Source organism: Desmodus rotundus, chromosome 6 (assembly GCF_022682495.2).
Source record: "Desmodus rotundus isolate HL8 chromosome 6, HLdesRot8A.1, whole genome shotgun sequence".
In the NCBI taxonomy this organism is placed as follows: domain Eukaryota; kingdom Metazoa; phylum Chordata; class Mammalia; order Chiroptera; family Phyllostomidae; genus Desmodus; species Desmodus rotundus.
This window is the reverse complement of record NC_071392.1, coordinates 38,760,542-38,765,605: the sequence shown is the minus strand read 5'-3', so window position 1 is coordinate 38,765,605 and position 5,064 is coordinate 38,760,542. Positions and strand designations below refer to the sequence as shown.

The 5,064-nt window shown below is 41.9% G+C and overlaps 1 pseudogene; it reads left to right on the top strand.

Annotated features, from left to right (window-relative positions):
- Nucleotides 1–2,287: 2,287 nt before the first annotated feature.
- LOC112302017 (poly(rC)-binding protein 2 pseudogene) lies at nucleotides 2,288–3,315 on the top strand (annotated as a pseudogene).
- The last annotated feature ends 1,749 nt before the right edge of the window (nucleotides 3,316–5,064 follow it).

The window sequence follows — 5,064 nt, the reverse complement described above, 5'->3', positions numbered from 1 at the left end:
AATGAGTTATGAAGGAACTAAAAATAGCTTTCTATCAGACTTTTCAATGGGAGAAATTGGAATAGTGTGTTTAAGATACTAAGGGAAAGAAAATGTGGACAAGAGATTTTACATGAAGCAAAACTGATTTTGGATTATAAAGAGCCATATAAACTTATTATCATGCAAGAACTCAAGGGATATATTTTTTAAGAACCCTCCTGAGGCACTTGGTAGAGAAAAATCTTCAGCAGTTAAAACAACTAGAGAGTTGTCTATGCTGGTGATGTGTATGAAGCATACCATTAATTATAGAACAAAGACCAAATGAGCATTAAAAAGGTTTATATAATGGTTATATGATTTGAAAATATAAACATAGTACCACTACTTTTAATGCTTGGAGAAAAGGCAAGATATTTAATTTAAAATGTTTAAATGTTTTCAAGACGTTTATTAGTGGCAGTATTATTAATACTGCCATTCTGAAATAGTGGTGTGTGTAATATGTTGTAAAGCAATGAGTAATTATAGAAAATTCTAATTCCTTTCATCATATGTTTCTTTGACAACCAGAATTCCTGGTTTGAGGGACGGAAATGATACCAATAGCTGGGCGGCAGATCTCCTGCCCCTGGGCAAGATGGCAACAGGAGGAAGCATTGCACTGAGCACGGACAAGACTAGTGAAACAACTGGAGGGGTGGAAAGTCCTCCTACCCTCTCCCAGTACTTGACTGAGAGTGGGACCAGAGGAGGCAGACAGATGTGCCATAGAGGTCAGAATGGCAGCAGGGGGAGGGGCTGTACCAGAGAAATCTGTCAGTCTAGCCTGGGGAAAAAGGGATTGGTTGGGGGCATGGACCCTCTCAGAGCACACGGAAGTTTGGGCTGAGAAAGCACTTGGTCCAGTGACCATGGAAACTAGTGTAAACCCAGGGGAAGGAAGGGACGCACTCTTGCTCACCTCACAAACTTACTGGCTGGTGCATTTGCTGGACCTTCTGGCCCTGGAAGCCACACGGCCATTGGCCACACTGGTGCCACGTGTGGGCTCTAAGGAGGAAGCCTGAGGCCTGTCAGTGGCTGGGAGAAAAGCTGAGCTGTCTGGATGACCACTCAGTGACCGCCTATGGTTCCCAAGGGATAGCATTTTAAATGGGAGAAGGAATTCAGGATACTGCCTTTGGTTTTGGTCTGGCTGAGGGCCGCTGGGGTTTCCTCTGGGTTTATGGAATGGGATGGGCTTTCAGACAAGAGTCTGCCATTCTCCCAGACTGTACAGCATTTGAATAAAGACCTCCTTCCTTTCTCACCAAACTCTGCCTCAGGAATTTGGCTATGGGTAGGGTGGGCAGCTGAACCTCAACTTTGGTTTGGTAACAGAGATACATACAAAATATTGAAGTTATATAAAAACCTTTTAGTTCTGAATTTGAATTAAAATAGTATAAATTCATGAGTTTTGTTATGTGAAATATTATACATGTGTGTGTGTATAATACCCACAGATTCCTATATTGTTTATTCAACTAAACATTAATCCAGATACTGCTAAGAAGGGATTTGCAGCTGTCATTGAAGTCCCAAAGATATGGAGAGTATCCTGACTAGCTGACCTAGTCACATGAGTACTTTAAAAGCACAGAGGTTTCTTCTGCAGATTGTAAAAGAGCTCAAAGCACAAGGGAGACATATATCAAATCATTGCATTGTACACTTTAAATACCTTAAATCGTCATTTGTCATCAATACATCTGGAAAAGAAAGTAAGCAAGCAAACAAAAAAACACCCCTCAAAGCACAAGGGATATTTGGCATGTCATTCTTAGCTTGAATGTGGAGAATTGATCATGTGGGAAAAAAATGAAGCCTCCAGGACCTGAGAGTGACCAGCAGCAAGAACTTGGGGACCTCAGCCCTACAGCTTGAAGGAACTGGATCTGTCAACAACTTAAATAAGCTTGAAAGCAGATTCTTCCCCTGAGTCTCCAGATAAGAACGCAGCTCACCCAGTATTTTGATTTCAGCTTTGTAAGACTCTAAGCCAAAAATCTAGCCATGCAGTGCTGGGCTTTTGAACTACAAAACTGAGCGAATAAACATAGATTTTATTTTAAGACTTGAAATTTGTGGCATTTTATTACTCAGCAATTAGAAAACTAAAATAAGCTTGGAATATTTTGTTATGCTAGATAGCAGGGAAGCCATTATACTGCTAGGGTGATGTCAAAAACACTCAAGAGACAGTTTCAAGAAACCTCACCGACTAAAGTTGGGACGGCTTGAGCTTTGAACATTGCTCAACATGGACACCAGTGTGACCGAAGGTGGATTAAAGGTCACTCTTACCATCTGGCTACTTATGCATGGGAAGGAAATCAGAAGTATCATTGGAAAGAAAGGATAATTGGTCAAGAAGATGCGTGAGGAGAGTGGTGCACACATTAACATCTCAGAAGGGAATTGTCCTGAGAGAATGATCACTTTGGCTGGACTCACTAATGCTGTCTTCAAAGGCTTTGCTATGGTCATCGACTGAAAGAGGACACCAGCAGCTCTATGACCAATAGCACAGCTGCCAGTAGACGTCCAGTCACCCTGAGGCTGGTGGTCCCTGCTAGTCACTGTGGCTCTCTCATCGGGAAAGGTTGTTGCCAGATCGAGGAAATACAAGAGAGTACAGGGACTCAGGTCCAGGTGGTAGGGGATATGCTCCCCAACTCAGCTGAGCAGGCCATCACTATTGCTGGCATTCGCAATCCATCACTCAGTGTGTGAGACAGATCTGTGTGGTCAGGCTGGAGTTTCCCCCGAAGGACACCATCCAGTACTGGCCCAAGCCTTCTGGTTCTCCGCTCATCTTTGCAAACAGTCAGGACAGGTACAGCACAGGCAGCAACGATGCAAGCATTTCCCACACCACCTTGTCCATGTGCCTCAACCCAGACCTGCAGGGACCACCTTTAGAGGCCTACACCATACAAGGACAGTATGCCATTCTACAGCCAGATTTGACCAAGCTGAACCAGTTGGCAATGCAACAGTCTCATTTTCCCATGATGCATGGCAACACTGGATTCAGTACCTACTCAGACTACTTCTAATGAACTCACCATTCAAAATGGTTTGATTGGCTGCATAATCAGGTGTCAAGGCACCAAAATCAATGAGATCCGTCAGATGTCTGGGGTGCAGATCAAAACTGCAAACCCAGTGGAAGGATCTACTTATGGGCAGGTTACCATCACTGGATCTCTGGCCAGTGTTAGCCTGGCTCAATATCTAATCAACGTCAGGATTTCCTGGGAGGCAGGTGGCTTGGGGAGCAGCTAGGACAGTGCAAATTCATCCATAATCCCTTTCTGCTGTTCACCATCACCCGTGATCCAGCTGTGTAGTTTCTGAACAGTCAGCGATTCCGGGTTTTAAATAGTTTGCAAATTTTCAGTTTCTACACACACATAATAGTAACAACAACAACAACAATAACAATAATAAAAATAATAATTGAAGTAGGTAATCTAGCAAATATGATCATCATAATATAAAATAACTGATTATATATGTAGAAAAATAGACAAAATTTGTTCGTAAAAACTGGTAAATAAAAGAGAAAACCTAGCATGCTCTCTCCTCTCGGTAATTGAACTCAAAGTAAAGAATAGATGAAAGAAGGAGTCCTTTTATAGAGGGTTTTCCAGCTAATAAATTACAAAGAAATAACAGGATTACAATAGAGCCATTTTGTTACTTCTTAATTGATCTACACATTGAGCATCACCATTTGCTATAGTGGAAAGAGGAACAACTAGACAAAGCATTCCTGATGAGAAAATATAATCATATCACCTATGGCCTTGTCAAAGAGGTAGAATCTGAATCTAGTCAAGTCTTCAGATACAGCCACCAACCACAAGGATATACAAAGCACTTATCAGCATGTTGAATTGGATGAGTTTCCAACCTCTAAAACCTAGTCTGTGGGAAATTCTAATGTCGCTTAGACCGGTTTCTTAGCAGATAAACTGTAAGGAAATGAAAGGGATGGACAGGGAAACTAAGATTTAAAGAGAATAAAGAGGCATATCAAATCTTCAGCATGGACAACACTAACCTGTACTGTTTAGGGAAGCACACTGGAGTGAAAAAACTGTAAAAGAAGGCAGGGAAGTGACTAACGGAAAACCAGGCCAGTGGTTCCTTTTGGAGGAAGCAAGTGCTTGTAGTTGTGTTGGGCCACAAGGGCAGGCTTGCTGGCAAAATTGTATTTATTGATCTGGTTGGTAATCACAGAGATAACTGCTTTATAGTTATTTCATTAACATACACTTTTACTTATTTACTGATTAGTGTTTTCTGTTACAGATGTCTTATTTTATAATAAAAAGATGTTAAAGGCAGATTGTCCCTAACCTCTGTTTCATTTTCAGCTGGGTGTATGTGTTTTAGTGCCACCATGGGCGGTGCTGTGTTTGGAGTGTGTCGCATCCCTGTGGACTGTAATTAAGAAAATACTTGGTATTTCCTGCATGCATCCAAACTGTGCAATGTTGTTAATTACTTCAGTTTTAGATTTCTTGCTGATACTGATGTAATTGTAACTCACCTATCCTTTTCCATACTGCTACACATATTAAACACGGATATTTTGATGATGGTGGAGTTTTATTAAACAATATATCTTGCCCTGTAAGGTTTGGCTCAGTTGGTTGGAGCATCGTTGGTAAACTGAAGGGTCGCAGGTTGGATTACTGGTCAGGGCCGTGTCCAGGTTGCAGGTTTGTCCTGGGGGCGCATGCGAGAGGCTGCCAACTGCTGTTCCTCTCCCTCTCTTTCTTTCTCCTTTCCCCTCTCTCTAAAATCAACAAGCATGTCCTCCAGTGAGGATAAAATATAAAACAGAACCCCCCCCCAAAACAAGATGATACCTTATGTTGCCTGTTTCTCTTAGATTTTTCTGAGAACAACAACCAAGAGAACCTGGAACTCCTCCAAGCTCGCTGCTTTCCTCCGTGACTGAGCCACTTTTCTAAGCTTGTGTCCAATCTAGTAAGCAAATCCCAGGCTCGGCTAAAAACTTTA